Genomic DNA, 12,921 nt, shown 5'->3' on the forward strand with positions numbered 1-12,921 from the left:
AACAAAAAACTCCTCTGGAAATATTTATACAGTTGCATATGAAACCACTCTTTGGAGATTTTTCTTTCTCCATTCCCACCATGCTGCCTGCACCAGGAAGGGGATGTGGCTGTTCAGGATAGCAGAAAACTGGTTCCAGTGCCTTCCTGACCCCTTCAAATTTCCTGAGATTTACCCGTCAATACCACATCCCATTACAACTATTTTCCTGAAAGCCAGACCACCTGCTCTCTTAAAGAAAATGTGAGGTCACATCTGGTGGGCAGAAGAAAGGTGTCTCTCAGGTCTCAGGTAGATGTACCACAGGTAAGTCAGAACTAGAAAAAGAAACCTTTGTTCCACCACAGACAACCTAGAGAAAAGGAGCAGAGAGACAGATGCCATGTTGCAGTGGAAGTTCTCCCTCTTTATTGTCCTTCTGTATTTTGTACTACATATTTAAGCAACAGACAATCATCGTCTGGCAAATGCTCACACAGGCAGTCTAAACAGTTAATTTCTGTGCATTTCTGACTTTTAGAACTTGCTTTGCAATCACCTCTGCATGTAAAATGCCATTGTCTGTGTATTTGCTGCTGGTAGCATGAAGCAAGCAAAGATCATTGCCAGCTTTATGCATACTACTACAGATCAGTCTGAAACTATAATAAAGTCTGGTTTTTGCTCCTTAACACTGGCCTTTTGTTGACTTTCTGTCTAATATTCTACCAAATAAACAAATCATGTATAATTTAAAAGGGCTAAAGAAGAATGTCACCTTATATACAACAAATTTTTATTTTAAAAATAAAAATTATGATGAAAACAAAAAAAAAAACAAAAAAAAAACAAAAAAACAAAACCAAAAAAACACCATGACCATGCTTTATGATACAAGTCCTAAATTCCCATTCACTTCTTCATTAGGAATGAGAAAAAAACAGGATTTCTTTTTTTTTTCCTAATTGCTCTAAGTTGTGGTATATAAAAATTGCACAACTGCATCTGAATGTCTTCTTTAATTGTAATTTGTAATGAAACCCTTTATGCTTCCTACATTGTCCTCTGTCTCAACAACATTAAATTCCAATTTGTTGACATCTGGTCCAGTCCAAATCAAATCAAAGACATTTGACATTGCAGAGCTGTATTCAGCAAGCTTTCAGACAAACAGCAGAGGTTGCACAGAATTTGTTACACACCACAACAGATCTCCTTCATCCTCAGTACAACTGAAAAACATTGTGAGAATCAAATACTAGAAAAGAAAGAATGAAGAATTAAAAAGAGATGTCTTGTTCTTTCCAATTTTAGGTAACCATAAACTAGAATAATTCCACTGAAGTCTGCAGAATACTACTGTGAAAAAAATAGAAAAATTACATTTTCTCACCTTGAACAAAAGCTGTTTGATTTTAAATAATTGGATGACTTTTCTGTATTCACAAATGCAGCATTTTAGTTCCCTTGTAATAAAGATATAAACAAGCTTTCTCTAACCTTCATCTCCCTCCACAAAAACTGTCTACTTGAAATTTTGGCATATGTAATGAATAAAACTTTTCTTAGGAAAACGGAAGCAGAGGTCAGTAAAGCAAGTGAAAGAAATGCAGTAGGAAAGATAATTGTACTGCAAGGCCTAGGAAGTGAAGTATCTGGGTGGCATTAATTATTTCATTCCTTCCAGTGCAGAGCTCATCAGGTAAAACGTCTGTTGTGATTTCAGAAATGCAATGTGTCCTCTTGACTCTACAGCCCCTTAGGCTATCTGTGTCCACATCAACCAGAGCACCATTTGGAGCCATGCTGATCCATTCTGCTCCCTTGCTGCATCTCTTGGGTTAGGCCTTGGAAGGAAATCAAGCATCCTAAGCTTTCCCAAGACATTTAGAGAAATTTAATAGGCAGCATCCAAGGGTTGAAGTGAGAGATGTTTTCTCAGAATATCACTATACAATTCACATGTATTCACACCCTAGCTAGTGACCACAGCACTTCCCTCTGAAAGATCATTTTTGGTCTATGAGGTTACATTAGATCACAATAAAAAAGAAGTTTGCTTTGGGATTTTATTCATTGAAGATTCTTGTGTTAAATAATTAGCTTAGTAAATGTAAAGACTTCCCTGAGATGATAATAATGAAAACTTCAGACTAGCACTAAATACTGTCAACAGAAAATCTTCCATCCAAAGTGTGTCCTTCCAAAGGTCGAAAACTGCTTATCAACATGTTGTAACAAAACATGAGCACACCACCCTCGATCAGACATAGCTTGATGATTGACCTCAGCCATCTCTCCTTTAAACAATGTGTCAGTTTTACCATCAAAAACAACTTACAGGAGGGTGTTAATGTCCTCCCCCAGCTCCTGCAGCAGCAACTGCAGCAAAGTGTGGGATCAGGTTGGGGAGAAAAGATGAAGACAGAAATAAGCTAGTAGGCACTTCCAACAGCCACTTAGCAAAGTTAGATATAATGTTGTGTTGGTTTATAATTATTTCTACAAAAACTAAATATGAAGGATAGAAAATTTCCAAATCAAATGACCAAATCAAAAAGGTTTGAGGAGAAGAGTAGAAAAAGCCCTGTTCTGGAGACTCTGCAATACTGAGGTGCCATGTGTCCAAGCTGTGAAACAGCCCTGTATACCTCAGGCCTATTAAAGTGCAGTTTCTCTTCTCTGGCCTCAATTCCTAAACCTGAAATAAGCAAAGAAACATAACACAGACATACCTAGCAAGAAGTGCTTCATGAGAGGCTCCTAATGGCAGTAAGTCACCCGAGATGGTTCCATGGGCTCTGAACATCCATAGGCACCTGCTGGCTAAAGGCCTGTGTCAGTAGCAGAGCCTGTCCTCAGTCTATTTGCAATACAAAAGAGTGTAGATATGATTCAGTGTCATGCACCTCCCCACTCCCTCTCTCTAGTTGAAGAAAGAAGCTCATCCTGTACTCCTCCACCTTCCTCTCCACCTCCAGCTGTTTTGAAAGAGCTGCCTGTCATATTTAAAGCAGACCCCACCATACAGTGAATAACAGCATCTAATAAAATTCGGGGGCACCAAATCTCTCTGCTTTCCCTGAACCCCTGAGGCTACTTAGAGCTTCTCATCTTGCCTGTGGCAGAAGGGTGAGTGACCCAGCCAAAACACCCAGCTGTTGAGTCACAAGTAAAGGAAAAGTAGCCACTTCTTGCATGTACTCCAGGTGAGACCCATATACCAATGTCAACCTCCTGTAGAAACTGCCTTTGTTCCTCCAGTCTCTGGAGGGTGTTACTGCCATGAGAGCAAAAGGGGAATACAAAAAGAAAGCAGTCGTGACAGCCAACTTTTCCTCCCCAGCCTCCAGGCTTCTATGTTGGGCAGAATGGGCAAAGCCCCTGCTTCTCCACTATAACAGTTCCCCATAGCAGTGGGGAAGAGGATGGCTGGAAGCATAGCAGCTGCTGCAGCCTTCTGGAGTCAGCTCTGAGTCACCACACAATCACAGCACATCATTATCACCACTTAGCATGCATGATGACCAACACTTTCCACAAATGGCTAATAAATGTCTATCACTTCTATTTTAGCCTTCCCCTCTTATTTTATTGAGTCCAATTTCTCATGCCAGCACTTCACAAGCATCTTGGAAAGCAGCATTCAAAGTGTCTTCTTCCAGACTTTCAGTTATACATATCAGAGATAATTACATTTTAGGCAGTAGCCTGGAATCTGTCAGCGCTGGGGCTGTATTCCAGATGAGGGATGTGTCTCTGGGCTAGCTTGCTCCAGAAGAAAATCTAAATGTAGAGCACATGGAGGTGCAGGACAATACCTGCTCCCCTTTCCACCTGCTCTCCCACCGTGACAGAGACTTGTTCTCTTGCCTTGCTGTGCTGGCAGATTTTTGGATGTATCTCTAGGACTACCTGCATTGCTTGAATAACCACCCCTTTGAGGAGAGGTTGAAGAGCCAGGCAGAAGTATCCTGGAGTTTAAATCAATTTTAGATTCATTTAGCTGTAAATATTCAGCTGGACTGTGCCACTCTAGAAATTTTTTCTCCTTGTACAGAGAGAAACAGTAGCTGTTAGCAGTACAATGGCTGGGAAAGATACTCCACAGGGGAACAAGTTCTTAACATTGTTATTAAGGAAACATCTCATAAAAACCTTTCACAGATCTGACAACTGCTTGCTGAATCGTTCAAAACTATAACCTCTCAGCATATTTTCAAGAGTATTGCATAGTTTTCTTGCCTTGCTTTTCTGCTTGGAAAAAGCTTGTTTGTCTCGATATTCTCAGTATTTTAGCAGCATCAACTGAATTGAATAATCAGTATTTTTTCCTCTGGAAGAGTGATAAAAAGAAAGAATTGACTAAATTTATTGTGATTTAGCCACAAATTTATAGTGTATTTAACATGATTATGTGCTCAATTTAATACATTTATCAATGGACCTAAATATATGCCTGCTGGGGTTTAAACTTGACAATGACAACACAACATGATCTGTCATTTATGTATTTGCAACACACATTTTGGAGCTAATTCACTTCTCATTCAATGAAGAACTACTTTTACATTCACTGCAGTTATTCCAAAATTATGCTCACAGAATTTGTAAGAAAAAATAGCCCCATAATCCTTACAGTATAACAGAAATTATCTATACACAATTTGGACTAGAGCCTCATATGCTGTGAATCATGTAGGTGTTTTGATTTAGAACAGCTGAAATATCTGTCTCACCAAACATAAATTACAGGCTTCATCTGAGAGGTAAATCCCTGGGAATCTTTGGCTGACATGGAATCTATGTGCTGTTTTCACGTGCAGAGTCTGGGTATTACCAACCAAAATCTTAACTTGCTGAATGTTTCAGGTTATACTCAGGCATAGCTAGTGCAGGAAGGTCAGGAAGTTAAGCCATACTTTAAGCTCTTAGCCACCTCTTCTTCCTAACTTGCAGCAGAAATTTCACAAAAAAAAAAAGGCTTTCTTTCCATTTCCTTGACATTGCTCAGGATTAGAAGTCTTTTTTTTCCCTGCCCTTCCATCATCATACACAAACCTCTTAATCTCTCTGTTTATTCCTTCCAGGACAGAACAAAATGCATCCTTTCTATGTGCCCAGGGTGAAACAGAACAGAATCCCCTCAATTCAGCCCAGCTATCTGAGGATGTGTATCATTTTTGCACTTTTTTTTCCATGGCACTGTTAGAGATCTGCATCTTTCCTAAGAGGAGATCAGATCTATACATGCATGGCAATTTATTTACTATAACTGGTTTTTAAGTTCCTACAGTCCATCTATATCTATCTATCTATCTATCTATCTATCTATCTATCTATCTATCTATCTATCTAGTGTACTATCCTTTGGGAAACAACAGAAACTGCACACATTTCTTACAACATCAGTGCATTTTTACTTGTCTCTTAAACAGGATTCAGTCACTGGAAACAGGAATAAGATGAGGCAGCCTGACACAGACTGTCAGGAGATGTCTTAACACTCCAACCTGTATTTTCTCCATTGATCTGCTTAGATTCCAGAGATTTTTCTAAACTTTACCGCTTTGGTAAAAAATCTGAACGTGAACTCATTGTTACCCAACAAATTATCTCACTGCCATAAATATAATTAAGAATGTAGGGCAAAATCCAATCACCTTTTAAATGACATCGTTTCAGTAAAGATCATTCTGTGTTCTAAAACCTCAACTGATTACGTTACGGCAGCTTAGCTAGTCCACTGTGGCTGTCTTCATGCAAGCAAATTGTAAGTTACCTGAGGAGCTACCTGGGCATAGGAATACTGTCTTCTAGTGCTATTAGCATGTACCAAGTAACTTTTTCCCAAATAATTCCTGGGTACTGTTCCAAAATTGACACTGAATGGACATTGCCACAAAGAGGTCACACGCACATAGCCACAGCATGTGCTGTTCTGTACTAGTTAGCCTCAGTTACTGTAAACATTTCTGAACATTTTTCTTTTGCCAGCTTGTAGCTGTGGGTATGCTCTAAACTCACTCATATTGCAAAGCAGAAACAATTATTCTGAACACCACTGGATAGCCTCTAAATAAAGTGCATCTTGAAAACCAGTACTAAGACTGAGTCCTTGAACTGTTATTACGCTCAGCGGTGGTTCTTGGTTCTTAAACCTCTGTAAAATACTCATCATACATTTGATGCCTAAAATTCAGCTACGTTATGAATGCCTTGTAGTGTAGTATATATTGCAGTTATGGTGACTAGCATTCCACAACAAATTAAGAACATACTCTAGTTAGAAAGCCTGAGCTGGGATAATTAGATGAGCATGGCTCTGTTACATAAAGATTGCAAAGTATCTCTTCTTGAAGTAAGGGATAAGTATGCACATGTAGTCTGTGTCTGCAATTAATAATATAGCAGTGCTGTCATGGACAACAGGATCAATAGATTAAACCACCCCCAACCTCATTATAATTCAACAATGTAGGAGGAGAAGGTCATGGCCATACTCAGGGGTTAAAATTAAGAGGAAGATTCATTAACTTTGAATCCACCTCATCATGCCTGCAAGTCTGTATACAGAGAGATGGCTTTACATTCTTAATAAGATAGGAAGCACTAGGAACTAAAAGAATTAGAAATAACTTCAGCGAAGTAGAATTTAAAACCAAACAGCATTGACTATAAAGCAAGGTAGTAATTCAAGAAATATGTGTGTTCTAAACAACACTCATAAATGCATCAATAAACAGATAAATTAAATTATATTATCTTATGTTGAACTCTGATATTTTTCTGACATTACTTTTGGAAATTAATGATAATCAGCAATGTAGGAATACTGTGCTTTAATTCATGGCAAAATAGGACGTAAAAACATTATGCATGACAAATATCTAATGAAAGAAAAAAATCTTTGGTACACACCTTATTTTGTGACCTTTTCTTTGCCTTCCTCCTTTTTTGTAGAGAACTCTTACTTTGGAGGAATGTGTGGGTACTGGTATGGTTGTTGGCATCACAGAAAGATTAACATGACAACAAAATTGTAATCTTGGCCAAGTTTAGTACCAAGGATGTAGGGTGGCACTGATGGCATGCGCTCCTACACTTTTATAGCCAGCCTTGTAGCAGGAAAGAAAAGTATCACTGCGTTAGTGTAATGATTTCTGTAAGTTTGTATCTTACCAGCAAAGATCAAGAATTACATTTGCATGTGCTTTCACCTGCTTGTTTTACACCCACTCAGAAAGCAGGTAAGAAGATGGTTCTGTCTTCTCTGTTCTAATATTAAAGCACTGACTGTTTTGGGGGTTTTGGGGGGTTTTTTGGGGGTTTTGGGGTTGTTTTTTTTTGTTTGTGGGGGGTTTTTTTGGTTGTTTTGTTTTTTGGGTTTTTTTTTTTTGTTGTTTTGGGGTTTTTTTGGGTTTGTTTTGTTTTGTTTTGTTTTTAAGATGATATCCATACCAGGTATTTTCAAATTTAAAGGTGTAGTCTTGAGCTGCTTCAGGAGATGGGATGGACACCCTGATGCCAGTGGTGTGAAGGCGGGTGGTTGCACTTCCCATGCTGCTAGGGAGGAAGTGGCCCAAGCAGTGATGAACTTCTGTGGGAATGTTTATACAGTACTGGAAAACAGAACCACTCTCTGTCAGCCTGCTCCCACCTGCCTCTGGCTGACCAGAAATGGGGGAGTACAAAAGTACTTAAAATTTTATTTAAAAGCTCAACTTTTGTTTGCTCTGAACATTATTCTCTCCGAGAGAAGAACCGAGTCTTCTACAACCCTGTCTTTGGTTAAAATAACAGTAAATAATTTTCAGTGTTCCTGCTGTGAGCTTTGCATGGTAGAGTGCTGTAAGCTGAGAGCAGAAGTTGTGTATGCAGTACCTGCATGTGTGAATGATGGGACATGACAGAAATGGGGTGCACGTGATACCCATGTCCATGTCATACCATTGTAAAGAGCAAAGCTGAGGGGCAATCCTGGGCTTCCCAGCCTGCATTCAGGATGGTGCTAACTCAGTTGCATGTCTGGTTTTGGACAGAACCTGTCATGCTACCTCCTTGTTTAGAGCATAGGCAGAGAATTCACAAGTCTGGAAAAATAAAAAGAGAAAGGCTCTGCAGGCACACCATCATTACATACTCATACTGAAGGCAAAACATATATCTGAGGGTTAGGTTTATATGCAAAAAGAATCTCTTGGACAAGCACTTACTAACTAAGGAGACTCAGGCTCCCTTCAAGTGATACCATGTTCTGTGTTCACAATGTGGACATTACACTGGTGGACTCTAAGTAACAAATACCAAACTTCAAGAAGGAAACTTTTGTTCCATTTCTGAATTCTCTGGGATGCAGAAAGGTTTACTAATTTTTTTTTCTGCTGTTGGAAATAAGTGTTTTTCTTTTGGCGTTTTCCCCAATGGTCATTGTGTAAAATGACCTTGTGAAAGTTTGAGTCTAGTGACTCAGAAAGTCTTAGCTTGAAATATAATAAAATATTCTGAAAAGTATTGAAATTTTTCATCATCATTTCAAGAAAAAGATGATGAAAATAAAGAAATATTAAGCAGACAACTATTTTAAAATTGCACAACTTTTTAAATCAACAAATTTGAAATTACACAGGATATACAAAGAAGAAAATAAAGTTTCATTATAGAGATGTCCTGTACTCTCTGAACTAAATTCTATGATCTCTCAGATCTCCTAAATTATATATTCTCTGTACTTTCCATGGTGTTTAAATTTTAGCATAAATAAGAAAAACCTACATGCTACTAACTACTCTGAATTTAAGGCATGCTAACTGAGGTTTAATACAAAAATTATCATGATGCTTTTTCATCCTCCTCAGAGTTAACATTTATTACCTACAAAACACACCAAGACTAGAACGACATTGAAAATACATACAGTGGGGGTTTTTGTGGCAATTTTGTAGCAGCTTCTAATACAATATAGCAGCATCTCTAAACCAAACTCCTATAGAGGATATATCGTGCCTTTGTGTGTTCTGAGTTCACCAGCAGATGAAATCCATTTCTCTGTAACACAAATACTGGCTTAATTTACAAAGATTTATGGATCAATTTCTTGCCCGTAGGCTGTGTATCACAATCCTGTATTGAGCTCCTTTCATGCCCTAAAGGGCAAGCTTAAGGAGAAGCCTTTTGGGTCACGTTTCCCTCCATGTTAATTTTTAAAATGATGTGCTTTCTTGCTGGCTTTGAACAAGCCTTGGAGATGCTAGCCAAAATATTTGCTGACTTCTTTTCATTTCTAATCATTCAAACTTTTTCTACCAGGTGTACAGCTCTCTAACAGCAAACTGTGATACCTGTGGTGGCCTGAAAGGGAACATTCTCACCTACACACCAGTTTAAAATCTGATTTTTTAAAGCCAATACCTCTTATCATACTGGATTAAATATTTCCCCAACTATTCTAAGCCATGTAATAAAAAATAACCATGTATTTCCCCTATAAGCCTAGGAAGCTGGATTACAAACTGAAAGCCAAATCACATTATTTGTAGTTTGTTTTTCAGTAGAAACAAAGACACAGCATACATATTTTATTTTTCATACTTTCATGATTTGGTGTTCACAAGTTTATACAACTGATGTCTTTTCAGCATAGCTATGACAGAAATTTCTTCTAAATACTAATAAAATGAAAGACAGATTGAACAGAGCTGGCATAATATTTCTCTTTCCCTTTCTCTGAAAGGATCTGAGGTAATGAAAAAGCAAAAACAGAGGCTAAAACCCCATTCAAAAATACAATTTATCAGATAAAAATATATACCTGGAGTTATACTTCATGTTCTTTATATATTTTAATAAGCTTATAATTTTTTTAAAGCTTTAATAAAGCACACTTTACCTCTTGAAAATGGGTCAAAAATATAAGTTTAAAATTCTGCAAATTAAAACTAAACTCAGTACTTTAAAAAATGCATTGTATAATGTCCCTAGTTGCAACTAAGTCCTAGCACAATAGTTTACAGAGACTTTCTAATTTCTATGTGTAACATATTTTGTTTTGAAATTGAATAAATTTTCTGTGAACTGGAATAAAGTATATAGATAACTCTGGAATAAGAGAACCTTATTCCCTCAATAAAAATTTAGTTGGTTCATAAGAATTTCTGTTCATATGGCAATGAAAATATTCAGAAATATTTTTGAACTTTACAGTTATATTTAATGATTTCTCTGAAAGAGAACCTACTAATTTAAGATCAAAGGAACAGAAATAAATAGTAATTTAGCTGATGGCTTTTCTTTTTTAGCTTATAGTCCTTGTAAGCCCATATTAAATCATATACTTAATTTATTCAGGAAAGATAGCAAAGGAAAAGCAATATTTACCCTTCACCATCTTCTCCATAATTAATATCTGTTAAACTTTGGAAGCCTAATCCACTGGTCAAGTCACATGTGTTTTCAGTTGGAATGACAACTATTTCAGCAGCAATAAATATTTATCCTGGTTCTATACAGGAGAATAAATTTCTGGTTTTATCAGCTGCATAAACAGTGATGGAGATGTAGTTATATGATGTTGACTTAGGAGGACTGTGCAAGTGTATATCACTTATCTGTGCTAAGAAGATGTTTCAAAAGGTAAATTTCATATGAGAAAGAAAAATAAAGATATTTGCTACCTTTGATCTTCACTTGGCCTTAAATGAGCTGAATCTGGTTTTTTATAATTTCATACAATCTCTTTTATATATCTATAGCTGTGTCTATATATATATATTATTTCATGAATAAAGTAACCAAATTTTAAACATTAATGAATTAAACCAGTAATCTTTCTTTTGTAGACAACCCCTCACATTCCCAGAAGTTTCATTGCTTGTTTGAGCACCATGTAATACAAAATACAAATCTTACTAAGACATGCACATCCAGTACCTTTGATTTTGGTACTGGTGACCGTGGTGATTTTGGTGTCACCAGAATTTAAGAAATCGATATGCAGTAAAGTACAAAGAAGGCATTTAATTTGCTTCAGTGTCAATGTGTATGGATAGGAAATCTGAAAGAATTTTAATCATATTTGAGACTGGCATGTAAACATAATACAATATATTAAATTACCATCTACATGAGAAACTGTGAAAACATCGGCATTGTGAGGCTAAAGGGTTCTGTATGAACAGTGAAAACCTTGCTCTTGATCGTAACTCCAAGGAAAGAATATCTCTTCTGTTCTGATGTGTTAAGCAGTAAAAGAGTCGTCTCAATCTTTTTAAGAAAGTCAACCTTCAGGATATAAGCTATTTACAAGAGTTCTGAGAAGAGTGAAGATTATCAGTAATGACAAGAGAATAACTCTATGACTATTAGCATGCTGAGAGCATAAATACAAATATTAAAAAGTGTACTTGTTATCTACTACATGGTTAATTAATTCATGGCAGATAGTGGGGCTGTGGTAGTAGTGTAAGACGTTGAGACATTTTATTCTATATATTTTACATGTGTATATAAAGTACAAATACTGAGAATATAACTGCTATTTAACAGAGGTGAGGAAGTCAGAACAAATGTGAGCTGCTTATTTTACCAAAAACCACTACTAAAGTGGATACAGTGAGACTGGAAATCCTGTGGTATCCCTACTGATTTATTTATCTTAAACACATGACAGTTTACGTGTTTCTTAATCCTGCTTCAGAGGGTTCTTTACTACTACAGTCTAGCATCACAATCTTTTACACAACCATAATGTGCCACAAAGAAAGAAAGGGACATGAAGCAATTCAAACTTTCTGGATTTCCTACTGACACACAGAGTTTTTTTATTGTTGAGTACATAAGTAAACGTTGCAGAGAGTAAATGTTATGCTCCCTGTTGCAAGTATTTTTAAGACAACACAGAGCTTTTTAATTTAAAAACATCATATGCATTTTTACAAGCAGCTGGTGTTTAAAGTATGTTTGTAAGCAAATTGCAGTTGATGTTTTCTCTGCTAATTCGGTACCGAGGGACAATCTTGAAAATTAGATCTACATATGACTAACAAAAATCTGTTGTACAATGTAATTAACTGAGCCAAGGTAGACCCCCAGAAAATGACACTGAACACAAGAGGTAAGTCTCAGAGCTCTTGTGTCATCCTGTTTGCATTATGATTCATGCATCAGCCGGCTCCAGTGGAGCCTCTGGAAGCAGCTTTCATCCCTGCTGAGCAGGGGCACTGCGCTCTCTGCCGGGCACAGAGCTGCCACGGGCAGAAAGCAGAGGGGAGGTCTGGGAGGTGGTGGCCACCACAGCTGTGCCCATCCCATCGTGTGAAGCTGTAGCTGCCCTGGAAGAGCTGTGCCTCGTCCCGAAACACGCAGAAACAGTCTCCCGAGCCCAGCCCCTCTGCCAGCAAATACTCTGGGTTAGAGACATCCGAACCTTTCAGTGAGTCTGACTCGAGGGCCTGATGGAGCCAGAGAGGCTTTTTAACCAGCGTGAACCATTACTGCCTTGGTCTGGCTACAAGGAAACATCAAGAGGCTTTTGTTTTCCAGCTCTGGCCTGGCACGTTTACACCACCCAAGGGCAACAGCACTGCTGGCACATCCCAAAAGCTATTCCAGCACTTATGAGGTGGGAAATAGGGCAGTGGAGGGGCAGGGTTCCCTCCCTCTTCCCAGACATGCACTTGCACGGCCAGATGACATCCTCAGGGCTGTTCTTCAGGCCATGGCCCTGACACTGCGGCTGGCCAGGGCTGCAGAGGGCTGGTTTGAATGCTGGACTGAGGTACTGTGAGGGCAGCTCTGAATGCAAAAAGCAGAACAATATAAAACCTTAAGGGACAAAACATCAGCTGCTGCTGAACAATCTCAATGGCCACTACAATGTCTGTTCCATCATTTAAGTCCTGCAGCTCTTTCTGCCTGCTGCTTTTATTTTGTGTTGGGAACATC

This window comes from Passer domesticus, chromosome 3 (assembly GCF_036417665.1).
Source record: "Passer domesticus isolate bPasDom1 chromosome 3, bPasDom1.hap1, whole genome shotgun sequence".
In the NCBI taxonomy this organism is placed as follows: Eukaryota; Metazoa; Chordata; class Aves; order Passeriformes; family Passeridae; genus Passer; species Passer domesticus.